The 14,518-nt window shown below is 37.9% G+C and overlaps 1 pseudogene; it reads left to right on the forward strand.

Moving 5' to 3' along the window:
- Positions 1-527: 527 nt before the first annotated feature.
- Positions 528-14,518, forward strand: part of LOC149139683 (isopentenyl-diphosphate Delta-isomerase II pseudogene) — a 36,915-nt pseudogene continuing 22,924 nt past the window's right edge.

The raw sequence follows: 14,518 nt of genomic DNA on the forward strand, positions 1-14,518 counted from the left end.
TTCATCTGCCTCTTAGCAGCACAGGTACAATGGTTTCCAAGAGAGCAGAGTCGAAGACACCGTTTAGAGCACACTTGGGGATGCAGTCGATCAAGTGTCTATGAAATTTCCTACCCACAAAGACATCAAGTTGTTCATAGACAAGGACATTAAGATATGACGGCATCAACATCACAACAAGCAACACCATCAACAACATATGAAGGTAGCATACCGGATGCAACGAACGCAAGAGGAAGGTTGTTGACAACAAAGAGGCGGAATAAAGTTGAAAGCTCAAGCAGATCCACTTGTGATGAAAGCAACTTTGGAGACTCATGCTATGAGGTGACAACATGACATGAAGATCATGCGAAGGCAGAGAACGGAACAGAGAAGGAGTTGCATGTGCTAAAGCAACAACTCAAGGAAGAATAGGAGGTGCATAGATGAGAGAATGAGTTGCAACAGGAATAGGTACAACAGGGGGCGCAACATGCATTCACAAATGAAATTGCGCTCATACAAGTTATATCCCAGCCGCTGGCATGGAACAGACAAGGTGAGCAGTGTTGTTGATTGCATGCAAGGGAATTCAACAACACGCATGTCATTGTGCACACGCATCCGATCCCACCCATTTGGCACACTCACAAAGGTGAAGACAAGAAGCAAGTCCAACTGGAGCTGAACATGTATTTTGACAAGTCAATGCCCAAGGCCACCAACACATGATTTGAGATCAGCGTAGACACTTTGCAGCAACATGTTGCCAGTTCGACTGCACCCAGGATGACCATACGTATGCTATCGGACGAGTTGGACGGAGGAGTCGTATCAGTGTACATGGATGCAATAGAGGCAAGAGTTCGCTTCAACAAGATGTCACCATTGAGTGCACAGACACCATCACGGATGAACAAGCTTGGCATCAGTTCGCCACCATTGACCATCACAAGGATGTCAAGAGTTGGTCTCACCACAATAGTCTAAGTGTTAGTGATGTCTTGCATGGCTTGCTCAAGCCATTTTGTCTCACATGGGTACATGTGAAGATTGTATGTAATGTCTTGTCAAGTGTAAGTTCAAGTGTTGATGGTGAATGTAACAATCATAGAGTAGATGAAGAGTCATGAGGGTAGATGAACTGTCACAAAGGGGAATGTCAAGGGTCACCCCACCCTTTGCTATAAATAGTCCCTCATAACTCATTGTAAGGGATTTTGGTCAACCAAGCTTTGATAGGAGTATCTTAGAGAAAGCTTGGACAATATTTTAATGTGCCTTGGCTTCTCCATTGCATAGAGCTAGTATATCTCTTTGGAGGAGCAGGCGGTTGTGGCTGTAAGATTCCGCTATCGGAACTAGTGGTTGGACATGGATGTATTGTATAACTAGAACTTACACTTATTAATATAACAGAGCCATCACATTTTCATGCATATTTTGTTATTGTATTTGGACTATTCTAGTTGCTTTAGCAATGTATGTTATTTAACTTATGCATTTGTGTATGAACTATTTTGTATGCAATTGTATGAATCTTGTTGCAGATGTGTTGTTGGTTTAGCCATCACTTTGGATTGCTTGCTATCTTGCTTTCCAACCGGTGATGCATCTTTTCTCGTGTGCTCCCTTCCAATCCGAGTACTATTAAAGGTTTCCAAGGGGTACACTCACCTCACCTTCAGTGTGTTAGAACCTCTCATGCACCTTACTTGACTTACTACAGTTGTCACACCCTTGCTACCAATAGGTACATCTTACTTGCCTCTGTGTGAAACCGCGGTCAAGGCATTACCGTACAACCCAATGCTAGGACTCCTACACCAAATGGTCTGAGGTATAATTGGGACTTCTCACCGAGGAGATCCCCTGACATTTTGGCGGGTCCAGTACTGTCAACACATGTAATTATAGGAAGTGATCTCAGGTACTATTGCAGCAATAACCTCGGACCTATTCCACAGTATCTCAGTTCAAATGAAGGGTTTGTTTGGTGGGATTCTATAAGATTGTAATTTCGGGTGTTTCCAAAGTACAAAATTCAGGGGTCATCTCAGGGAGTTTGTACTGTGATTTCGGGTGTAACCATATTGTAGATTTCAGGTATTATCTCAGGAGGAGCTCGATGATGATCACAGTGTGTGATACAATGAAGGTCATGATTAGTGATGCAATCATGATGGATAAAGGATGAATGTGTCTTGATCTAGCAGAGGCTATGGGCCAAATGTATTTGTCAAGGTTAGTATACTCATTCAGTGAAGAATTTATAAGAAGAGAGTTGCAGGTTTTCCCCTCAAGAGGAGGGGTTTTAGCCCTGGCTTGGAGCCTAATTATTGTGTCACTGTCTTATTGATTTGATTGCTATTTTTATGTATTGAACATGAACACTAATAAGGAACAAATATAATGTAAGAATAAGTACACAAGTAGTAATCAAGTAAAGATAATTATAATAACATATGCCCTTCCTAAATTCTCAACATGGTATCAGATATATGGTTCAGTCAAGGGCATTTAAGTGACACTTATTCATTTTAAAGGCTATCCTCAGTATTGCATTCATCTACATTGTTGAAGTAATACCTTAGTCCAGTCACATATACTAACTCAGTGCCACCCTTAGACCTTAACACATGATCAATTCAGAAATTATGGAGTTCGTCTCATTATACAACCTCTCCATACCTACAATTCTCAATACAACAATCCTAGGTTCCGTTCTATAGTGCCTCTCACTGTCTCAATCTATGTCATATCACAAATGTTGAAGTAACAATGATATTACAAAAACACAAATCGATCATCCTCTGTGTCGGGTGCAATTACAGTCCTGTAATTCTTGGATCTGTGATTTCAGGTCTATTACAGGATTTCATTTTGGATCACCTCTACAATCTCAGGTTTTCAATTCTTAGATATACTCCACAATCTTGGTGCCACTTTTCCACGGACTCGGTGCTTACAGTGATGCATGGCTCGGTGTTACAACAAGTGATGCTACACAGTAATGCTACATGATCTCAATGCTCAGTGATAAGACATAATCTCAGTGATGCTTTATGTCTCGGGTTCACAGTGATGTTCCATACTACTACTTGATCTCAGTGATGCCATGGTGATGCTACATGATTTAGGTGATGCCTCTATTGCAAGTTCAGTGATAATATCGGATCTTCTCAAGAAGAATTCAAATCGGTGGCATTATAATCTCACTTCTTGGTGTCAATATCACAGAACCTCCTCAATACAAATATCTCAAAATATATCTTGGTTTCGCAGCATGAAGTCCTAGTGACATCATAGTATTCTAAGTGTTGCATGCTACTTAGGTAAAGTCACAATTTGGAGATAATGTTGTTAAGCATAACTAGGATAAATATTCTTGGGCCTTCTAATATATCTTGGTTCTGCAGCATGAAGTCCCGGTGACATCACAATATGTGTTGCATTCTACTTAGGTAAAGTCAAAATTTGGAGATATTGTTGTTAAGCATAACTAGAATAAATATACTTGGGCCTTCTCTAAAGAAGTGTATCAATATTATCTCCTCTATTCTGGGAAAGTAGTGCCAGGTCATCGGTGCCATAAAGAGATGACCAATATCTACACATTGTTGTTAATGCTCCATAGTCTACTTATGTATTAGCAATAAAATTCCATGTCAAGTATATCAATAATCATAAAGACCTGATAAGGAGTCAAAGTACCTTAGGAGTTAAGATGATGAAGCAGTTTCGAATATCATAATAACATATAGTCTGGAGCAGTTTTTGTCATGCTTGGTGATGGACAGTGCAATAAGTCTTGGTTAAAAGGTTTTCAATAATGCTTTAACAAGAATCTCATTCAAAGAAACATCACGGTAAGGATCTCCTCTTCATGTGCCAAGTAAGTAACTTTCATGTTTATCATCTATCTTTGATTTAAATGACTTCGTTTTACAAGGAAATCGATATGATGGTACTTGCATAAAGAGGATAGTCTCAGTCCTCATAGATAGGTGAAGTCATTGAAATAGGTCTCCTTTGGATTCAGGAGAAGAAACTCTTGAAGTCCTCTTATGTAGACAACATTGGAGACATAAAAGAAGCTGGAAGAAGAAAAGATGGTCCTTAAAAGACAATATCAAATATAGGAGAAAAAGAAAATACATGTTATTTGTTAGGATGGAAGGAGTTGAATGAATTCCATGGTAAGAGGGAGTATAAATATTTAGGTTAGTCTCTCCCACTATAAGTTTCTTTTTGGGCTCCTAGATCCTACATAAAATATGTCTACAAGTATATAATAAGATGCGGTGTGACATCATGGAAGTATTAGAAACACAAACTCATGACATCATCATGAGGGTAACTAATTTCATAGGATAATTAAGATACCTTATTCAAAAACTTAGGGTTTCCATGGAAGAAGGCAAGTTGAAAGCAATAACTTTGTAGAACTCAAACATTTAAAGAAGGCTCATCATGCAACAAAATGGAAACATTTGTTGGATAAGGATCTTTAAGATCCTTAAGATTCTCTAATGGAATCTTCATTAGAAGATTCACTGATTGATGGATGAAGCAAGTGTTTCAATAGAAACTCCAACTTGTGGATTTCATGGATGATGATATGATGACGTAAGAGCAGTTCAAGGGGTTGAAGGTATTTCAAGGAAGCTGCTGAAAGAAGCCTGGATAGCCTAAAGGTAAAATGAGGTATGTATGTGTGTATTTAATTTTTATATTGACAGGTCATGTGGTTGTAGGTAATATGGATCATTACGTCTACCTTAAGAAGCATGATCAAGGGAAAAGGATCTCCTTCTCTGAAAGGATACAGGAAGGCATAAGTCACTTTAGATGAAATCAACAGAATATGTCCTTATCTGAAGTATGAAGTGGTTGAATACAATCACAGAACTCTGATTAGAAACCCCTGGGAATGGAATGCGTGAGGAAGGAAGAGATCGAGATATATGAAACCATGATGGAGGCAATCAACATCTAAAATATTTAGAAAAGTTGACTAGGAAATCTCCTAGAAAGATATGAAGACTCTAATGAAAGTTCAAAAAAGATGGAGACCCTCGACAATGGATATCTTTGGGAAGATGTGTCAACATGTATGCAGGATGTTGATACCTACAGGAAGATGTCATGATGAAGATCCATCTTGAAAGGTATGATTTGAATTACTGTTATGATTTCTTGAATAATATCTAGATGAGTTCATGCAGGGCTACTGGAACAAGAATTTAAAGTACAAGTACAACTGGCATTCATGTGGTGGATGGAAACTCCTAAAAAAAGCATGATGAGGAAGAAGTATCCATATGATGAAGGTTACAAATATGAAGAAGGCCACTTTCCATGAAGAAAGGAATGACATGATGAACCAAGAAGGAAAGTGATCGATCAATGATACCCTACAAGGAAGAAGATTAGCTGAATTTTATGACATCAAGGAAAGAAGTTGATCAAGCAGCTAAAGGACCCACGAAGGAGTTGTTGATGAAAAGATAAGTCCCTGATTAAGAGGGAGCTTGGATTGGGTCACCCCTGATTAAAAGGGAGTGACAATTGTGTTTTTCTATTTCATGTGTAATGCACTAGACTAGGACTAACAACTGTAAGTCTTAGTGAAGGCCAAGAAGAGAAATGTAGACACATGGTGGATGTATTCTCCCTAATTGAGAGGGAGAGATAGACACAACATTCTTGTCTTCACTTGGAATAAAGAATGGAGGATTGGGTAATCATCTGACATTCAATTCTGTTTGAGGATGTCTAGGTCATCCAAGATAAGAGTAGGCAAGAGGACCATTATTCTTTGAGGGCTGGGAATCTAAGATAAGAATAGTCCTATAAGGTCATACTTAGTGAATACCCAGGTGGGTATGTACCTTGAGAGAATGACGAATGTGTCTATAGTAATTAGTCTCGCCAACAATGTAGCTCATGGTCTCGTGGAGAGATGGAGCTATTAATCAAGGCCTTACTCTGTCACAATGCTGATTGATATGATGCTATACAGATGGGTTACCAATCCGAATCTTCTTATGAGATCTCTTCAAAGTGATTGAGTGTGACTTGGTGTCATTATGAATACCTCCATATTTAAGAGGGAGTGTTATAGAAAGTGTAACTAGGTTCGATCTTCATAATACCTTGTAATTATGTAAAGAAGAAACAAAGAAGAATAAAATGTATTTCTTATAATTCCTTACTTCATGGGTTTCATGAGCAAGATGTCTATTCTTAAGTCAAAGACTTCTTCTTGATGTCTTTAGGTTTTATCATGTTAGACTTTTCAATATAATTCTCTCCTAGGTCAAGCACAGTCATCCATAAAACGACCTCAAAATATGCTTAACAAAATGACACATCGGCTCCAATGAATATATATATATATATTTGACATGTCGATTCATCAATGAAGACATGTCGGCTCAAATAAATAGAGACGATAGTTCAACAATTCATGTGGGCCTAAATGTGTAGCCTAACAACTATATAAAGGAGTGTACCTTCGCTGTCTAGTTAGAGAAGATCTCACATTTTCCTCTGTGATTTTTGGGTGTAATTACAGTTAGTGATCTTAGGTACTATTACAGGAATAACCTCAGACTTGTTCCACAGTAACTTAGTCCAGATGAAGGGTCTGTTTGATAGGCATCTAGATGATTGTAATTTTGGGTGTCTCCACAGTACAAAATTTGGGTGTCATCTCAGGAAGTTTGAACTGTGATTTTGGGTGTCACCACAGTGCAAATTTAAGGTATTAGCTTAGGAGGAGATCGATGATGATCACAATGTGTGCTACAATGAAGGTCGTGATTAGTGATGCAATCATGATTGATAAAGGATGTCTGTGTCTTGATCTAGGAGAGGTTATGGGTAAAATGTACTTTTCAAGATCAATATACTCATCTAGTGAAGAATCTATAAGAAGAGAGTTGCAGGTTTTCCCCTCAAGAGGAGGGGTTTTAGCCTTGGCTTGGAGCCTAATTATTGTGTCAATGTCTTATTGATTTGATTTCTATTTTGATGTATTTAACATGAACACTAATAAGGAACAAAGATAATGTAAGAAGAAGTATACAAGTAGTATTCAAGTAAAGATAATTATAATAACACGTGCCCTTCCTAAATTCTCAACAGATTTTTCTGCAATTGACCGACAACGTACCATTGGAACAATAATGCTCCATCAATAAAATATGGAATTTGGATTAATAAATCTTTGAATCATTTGTCATATTCCATTACTGTATCATGCAGGAGTTATTTAATCGCCTTGAGTTTTTTGAGCTGTAAGATGTTTAGCATCTCATGCTTTTAAAAAGGAGAAAAAGATCGTTTTAATATTATTTTTTCTTTTTGATTAGTTTTATGTTATATTCATAAACCAAGTAATTTCTTGCTTTTTAAGAGAAACTGCAAACTAGGCCATTTCTTTATCTTCATCAGTAATGTCATTAGTTTCCCAAAACTTCTCATAGATGAACCAATGTTTCTTTGGATCTTCATCTCCTTCATAAAGGGGAATATGATTTAGCCCCATTTCAATTGGCTGAGGTGTAGTTTTTATTGTTTCTTTTTTATTGATCGACTGACCGATCTTATCGACTTTGATTTCTAGCTAATGTGTCAGATGTGGAATATTTTCTTGATTTTTGACTTCAACTTCTACATAATTTATTAATGTTTCGTCAGTTTGACAACTTTTATGTATATATTTAGTGAATTGACTTGTTCCGGCTCATGACTCTTCGATGTATGGACTTGTATCTTCGTATTATTCAATGGATAATAATTGTGGCTTAGGGGGTATGTTCGTGAGATCTATAATATGGAGAAGTATGTATTAATTTCCTTGATTATCAATCCGCATTTGATTTACAGATTGAATTTCAATTTCTAATCGATCACTTAAATTACCTTGTTCATCTCTCTTGTACCAAACTATGGATGTTTTCGAATTTATATGCAATCGTTGTTGGAGGAATTCTCTAATGAAAAGACTTGGTATTGATGCAACTGGCGATCGTGGTAGTGTTGGACCAGAGCCATTGATTTCCATCTCATATACTTAACTTCCAAGACTTACTTTTAGAGTATTAGTCTTTGTCAAAACTAGAAGTGCTACGCTTATAAATTGTTGATGCTAAGCATTAGAGGAGTCTTTTGCATCTTTTCTCTCACACTCCCAATTTTGAATTTTCTTTCTTTGGTATTCTTCTCTTATTTATTCTTTTCTTTTCTATCTCTTCCCCATCCTAAAATTTGAATATAGGTTGGCTACTTATACAATTGAAATTGATTTGAAGTCTTTCATCTATTGTCTTCATCTTGTCATTTCTTTACAATCGATCGCTTTCCTCCCATTTTAATTTATTAATACTTCTCCTTTCCTTCTTTTCATTTTTCTTATTTATTCTTAATGAATCATTACCCCCCAATGTCGAGCCGACATATTATCGTTTAACATAGGGAAAATCGACATCCATTTTTATTTGCACTAGAAATAATCCCAGGCTTCTTTTGTACTTTTACAATGAGAGTCAAGAAAATTTTCCCAGTTGATGTGTTTTTGTTTACAGTTGGAATTTAATGGTTCTTGAAGTGGTGGTCAATATTATACTATATGGTTGACTCCTTTTTCAAGGAGAAACTTGTGTAACAAGGTCGGTATGGTACAAAAAAAAATTGTCATGAGAATCGTTGAAAAAAATTGTTCTAATTCAATCAATAGAAGTTTGTTCTTCTATTTATTGTTCCTCACAAAATTCGTCCAACATATTTTTGACCCACGTGTGTAGTTTAGTTTGAACGCCATTTTTGAGTTTTAATGTTAGTCAGCCCTCATCTTCTTTTTGTCACATTAGTGGTTTGGTCATGGCGTTTCTTAATCTCGACAAGGGTTGCTTCGATAAATTGTCTGTGTGATTTTGTGAAAAAATGTGCCCTAGCCTCTGTAATTGACAATTTATTTCACCTCGCGTAGTTCTTCAGGTAATTATTAATCTTCATATGGCATCACTATTGTATCTCTTCTAGAGTTAGCATTTATGTTTGCATGTTATAAGCACTTGAGTCCAATACTACCGATAATAGAAGGAATGTTGTAGTCTGGCAGATAGTGCACAATGGTTACTAGTAGAAAGGACAACACGAAATCATATAATCATATACAACATAAGAAATATATAAGAGACCCAAAGTGGCGGAAAACTAGCAAAGGAATAATTTATATTATATTCTCTTGAAAGCTAATTAGAACAAGTACATTGATGTATACATTGTCATATATATATTCTATTGAGACAGTTACAATAGTTTAACTATCAGAACTGGCTTAACTTATCTAATTTAGACTGTTGATTTGACTAAAGAGTAGACCGACTTTACAATATATATTTCTAACTCGACTGGGCTAGTCAACTAAGTCGACTAGCCCCTCCAACACTTGTTGATCATTAAATGAAAGAATTCCCAAACCCCCAATTAATCGATAATTTAGAATCAGAATTAATTCGTTGCACCTGTTAGTGTCGGTATCTTCATCCCTCCATCAGTTATCAAATTTATATTTTTGCATGCATATTAGGTGTCTCATCCGATCAGCTACATTCCATTAGGTCATGGATCAACTGATGGTAGTGGTTTTCTGTCAATTTCCCTCATGCTTATCATCTGCTGGCCTATTTTCACATGTACAGATCATTTGTTGTCATTTTTATTTCATTCCATTTGCAAAAGTCATTTTAGGGTTTTTAGGTCTCATTAGGTCTAGGGTTTGCCACCATGGTCTTCAAAAACTCAATAAGAGGTCAGCAGGCACATGAGGATGTTTAATAAGTTCATAAAATCACAAATTTCACTGATAATTTGCTTCATAAAGGGTTTTTACCTCAAAACTCTGTTTTGAGGTGAAAACAGAGTTTTTCTATTTCATGTACAAATTTTATGTAATTTTAATGTTTTCATATGTAATAAAGCTTTAGCTACAACCCTTGGTCACCTTGCCAACTCCAGCACTCCAGCCACTGCAAAAACCAAAAAACATCAAAGCATCAGTTCATCAAATGATAAAAAAGAGCCAAACTGCAAAAAACAGGGTTTTTAAAGCAAAGTGAAAAGGAACTTTAGGAAAGTGGGTTTCTAAATGAAAAATTAAACTCAAGATGGATATAAAGTTATCCTTAGTGTTTGAAAACTTCATTTTGTGCAAGAGAGAGAGAGAGCAAGGGAGAAAATCACATTTTGAGGAGAAAGAGGGAAATTTGTAGCAAAATTTCAAGTTTTTATCGGCATGACGCACTTGGGCACTGGCGCGACGCACTTGCCTGGCGCTACGCATCGGGCGTAGGTTTTACAAAGGAAATTTAACAGGCGCTATGCACAGAAAGTGTGCTACGCACCTGGGTGTTGGCACGGCGCATCTGTTGGCTGAGTTACAAAACACATTGCATTGCTTTTCCAAGCCTCCAAATTTACAAACAATCTCTCAACAAGTGAATACACCCTCCCATCTGGCCTAGCAAGAGATATTTTCATCCATGGTGGTGATTTGAATGTTGAAAAATGAAACCCTAGCTGCTCTCAAAGTTGTCTTGCCAAAATTGTCTAGGGTTTTTTTATTTTTGTTGTTTTCACTTCCTGTTATGATTTTCCTCTATCCCATTCCCCTGCACTAAATTTCCCTAATTCCCTTCCTCTTTCCCTCTCCCATTGACACTCACCTTACCCCCTATCACCAAACCCTAAACCCTATACATAATTCCTACCATTCCCCAAACCCTAATCCTCATTTCCTAAAACCTATACATTCCCTAAAACCCTATTAACCCTACTGCCATCATTAAAACCCTCATTCATAGTCCTACTATCAGTCAACCCTTTTATCCCCAAAAAGAAAACAACAGTCACCCTATACTTGAGAAAATCTCTTCATACTCATCATTCTTCACTCCATATTTGCAAGTATGGAAACAAATTCAGCATATGAGAGGGATGATGAAACTGTCAGTGATTCTTCCCAAGAGGCTCATGCACCAAGAAAACCACATAAGGGAGGAAAACACATCCGGGAAGAGCCCACCACTCTCACAGAGTTACTAGCTTGCCCTCTTGCAGTAACATGTTTTAAACATCAGTCTTGTTACCAGTTTTGTGAGATGGTGGAGAGGGTGAAATATCACCATGAGCTTGCAAGATTATTTGTTCTTCATCTTCACAATGGCCAGGTGAACCTAGCTGGTGTCTCCTTCACTTTGACACATGAAACTATTGCAGCAGCAACAGGCATTCCTAATGTGGGAGAACAGTGGAATAAGGGACAACATGTGGGAAAAGAGCATTATGTGTTGGCATTATGATTCTGGTATGGCCCTATGTTACAGATGTTGTACTTGATGGCAACCCCCTCAAGTGGCAATGCTCTGATCAGACCCTCAAAATGTTGAAAATTAAGAAGTACACAGGAAAACAGTTCAGAAGATGCATACACGCAGGTACACCGTGAAGGAACTGCGGCCACCCTCGCAGGTCACCCGTTCAGAGGGTGCGTACCCCCAGTTTCACTTACTCCAAGGCAGAGAAGCGCGTTCACGTGGGGTTTCCTATGTTTGGCCCGTGGTATTTAGCCCGCCGCTCTTGATTCTATGGTTTTGGCCCGTGGTATTGTTTTATATTATTATTATTATTAAGCCCCATGTTTTTGGGCCCCTGGTATTGGTTATCTATGGTATTGATCCATGATTTTAGGAGGAGCTTGGCTATAAAAAGCAAAGGAGATCACTTGGCTAGGTATCTTTTGCAAATTGAATATCTCAAGATCTGAAATATTGGGTTATTGTTTTAAAAGCTTGATCTATATGAAAGTGAAGTTAAAAGCAAGTCTGTGAAGGGTGATCTCTCGAGCGCATGATCATATCTGGGCATCTGACTAACTGTAGCACACTGGTGAACTGCCAATTCGGCCCTAATCAGAAGTACGCAGGTGATTAACGGTGCAAGTGCGTGGGTACGCAGAGGAGAAACAGGAGATCCCACGTGGGTACGCAGATCAGAAGAAGGAGAACTGCGTGGGTACGCAGCGCGACAGAGGCTCAGGTGCGTACGCACAGTAAAAGTATGCGGCGTGATAGTATCTTTGAGTGCGTGGTTTCAGTAGCAGTATGCGGCGCGATAGTGTCTCTGGGTGCGTACCTGCAGTAACAGTACGCAGCGCGATTGAATAAGCAGTGCGTGGGTACGCGGTGCAGCAGAAGGCTTTCTACGGGTATACGCAGGCAAGCAGAAGGTCAAGTGCATACCAACGCTGGCCAGAGAAAGGAAAACTGCGTATCTGTCTTAAGATCTTCTGTTGACTGAATTTTTCTGTTGATAAGGTGTTCTGGGTTTAGTTCTGTTACTGTTGATCTGGTTACTGCAGTTGACTGTGTAATTTACATGTACTTGATGATCATTTGATGTTTTAGGGGGTTGTAGCTCCCTTCCAGGAGAGACTGGAAAACGAGAGAGAGTTGTAGCTCTCTGCAGGTTGCAGCCTGTGTACTGGTAAAGGACTGCACCAGTACAAAATCATTGTAAAAAGAGTTTCTAATTTGAAAGAAGATAGAGACATATTGCAGCAGGTGGCTTTCACCCACATTGGGTTTCCACCTTATATCTGGTGTTCTTTGGTGTGACTATCTGTTTTTCTTGTTCATGCTAATTATTTTATGGTACTGATATGCAAAAATAATTCAAAGTATAAATAAGGAAGATTTGTTAAAAGAACTTGATAATACTTATTCACCCCCCCTCTCAATATTATTTCCAACAATTGGTATCAGAGGAGGTCCTTCGGAGAAGCTTGATCGCTTGAAGGAAGATCATTCATCATGAGCAACTACGAGAGGGAAGCATCAATCAGGCCACCAATTTTTGATGGGACAAACTTCAATTATTGGAAGGTAAGAGTTACTGCCTATCTTCAATCTCTTGGTACAAAAGTTTGGGATATCATAGATACAGGCTACACTTTTCCTTCAGCTACTCCTACAGATGCGGCCGAAAAGAAGAAATATGAAACAAATGCTAAAACAGTCAATACTTTGCTGGGATGCTTATCTCAAACATAATTCGTAAAGGTTATGCAATATAAATCCGCAAAAGAAATATGGGACAAGATTGTCTTGAGCTACGAAGGAGATGAACAGGTAAAGTGTGCTAAACTTCAAACTCTCAGGATTCAGTATGAGAATCTCAGGATGTATAATGATGAAAGTGTGGCTAACTATTTTCTTCGGGTAGATGAGATTGTTAATTGCATGAAAAACTTGGGTGAAGAAATAAAAGAGGCTATTGTGGTTGAAAAAGTTCTAAGATCATTGTCCCCCAAGTTTGAATCTAAAGTGTATGCAATAGAAGAAAAGGAAAATCTACGAATTCTTACTATGTCTCAGCTACACGGAATTCTAACTGCTTATGAAATGAGAAAGGGAGGTCCATCAGACAGAAGAGAAGCTGCCTTCAAGGCTTCAGGCAAAGGAGATTATTATGAAGCAAGTCATGTGCCAGAAGAAGAAGAAGAAGAATCAAATTTTGTCAGAAATCTTCAAAGGGGTTCTGGAAGGTTCAGAGGTAAGTTACCTTTTAAATGCTTTGCTTGTGGAAGAGTAGGTCATTATGCTGCAAAATGCGCTTATAAGGATAAAGGAAAGGAACCTGCTAGATGGAACAAGAAACAGAGTGCAAATAAGAAAAGCTACTACACTCATGAAGATAGTGATGGTCTATCAAATAGTGATGAAGATGAACGAGGTAATGATTATAAGCTGTTAATGGCATTTGAAGATGATGATTATATGGATGCTATAGATGTGGATAGCCTTTATGAAGAAATTACTAAACTCAAGAGATGTAGAGAAGAAAAGAATATGATCATTGATACTCTACAATTTCAAATTGGCGAAAAGGAAAAACATCTTGAAAAATTAGAAGGTGAAATTGTTGGTCTTAGAAAAGAGATTGAGAAAACAAAAGCTATTAATCTTAAGTTTGTCAAAGGATCTGAAACTTTGGATGAGATTATCAATGTACAACATTCTCCACTAAACAAGACAGGTCTGGGCTATAATGGAGAAACTTCTCAAGCATCCACCTCAAAAAGTTATCTTGATGCAGCAAGAAGGAATGAGCAAAAGCACAATGGAGACCATCAGGTAAAGCAGGGACGAATTGCAAACAGAGACTATCAGGGGCAATCTGTCTTAAGGGTGAACAAAAGCTACAACCAGCCACAGGTAAAATCTTCTCAATTTGGTTCAAGAATGGATGACAATAGAAATTACAATCATTTGGCCGGTAGATTTGATAACCGCAGAAGTTTCTTCAATGGACAATGTTTCTCTTGCCATAACTTTGGTCACAAAGCAGCTCAATGTGTTGCATATAAAACAATCATGACTAGAGAAGCTCAAAAACAAAGAAGTATGACCGGGATTACAAAAAGGACCTATAACAACTTTTCGGCTCTTGAAAATGAAGTTGAATG

This window comes from Pinus tabuliformis, chromosome X (assembly GCF_031772625.1).
Source record: "Pinus tabuliformis cultivar Carrire ecotype Pingquan chromosome X, CPIR1, whole genome shotgun sequence".
NCBI lineage: Eukaryota > Viridiplantae > Streptophyta > Pinopsida > Pinales > Pinaceae > Pinus > Pinus tabuliformis.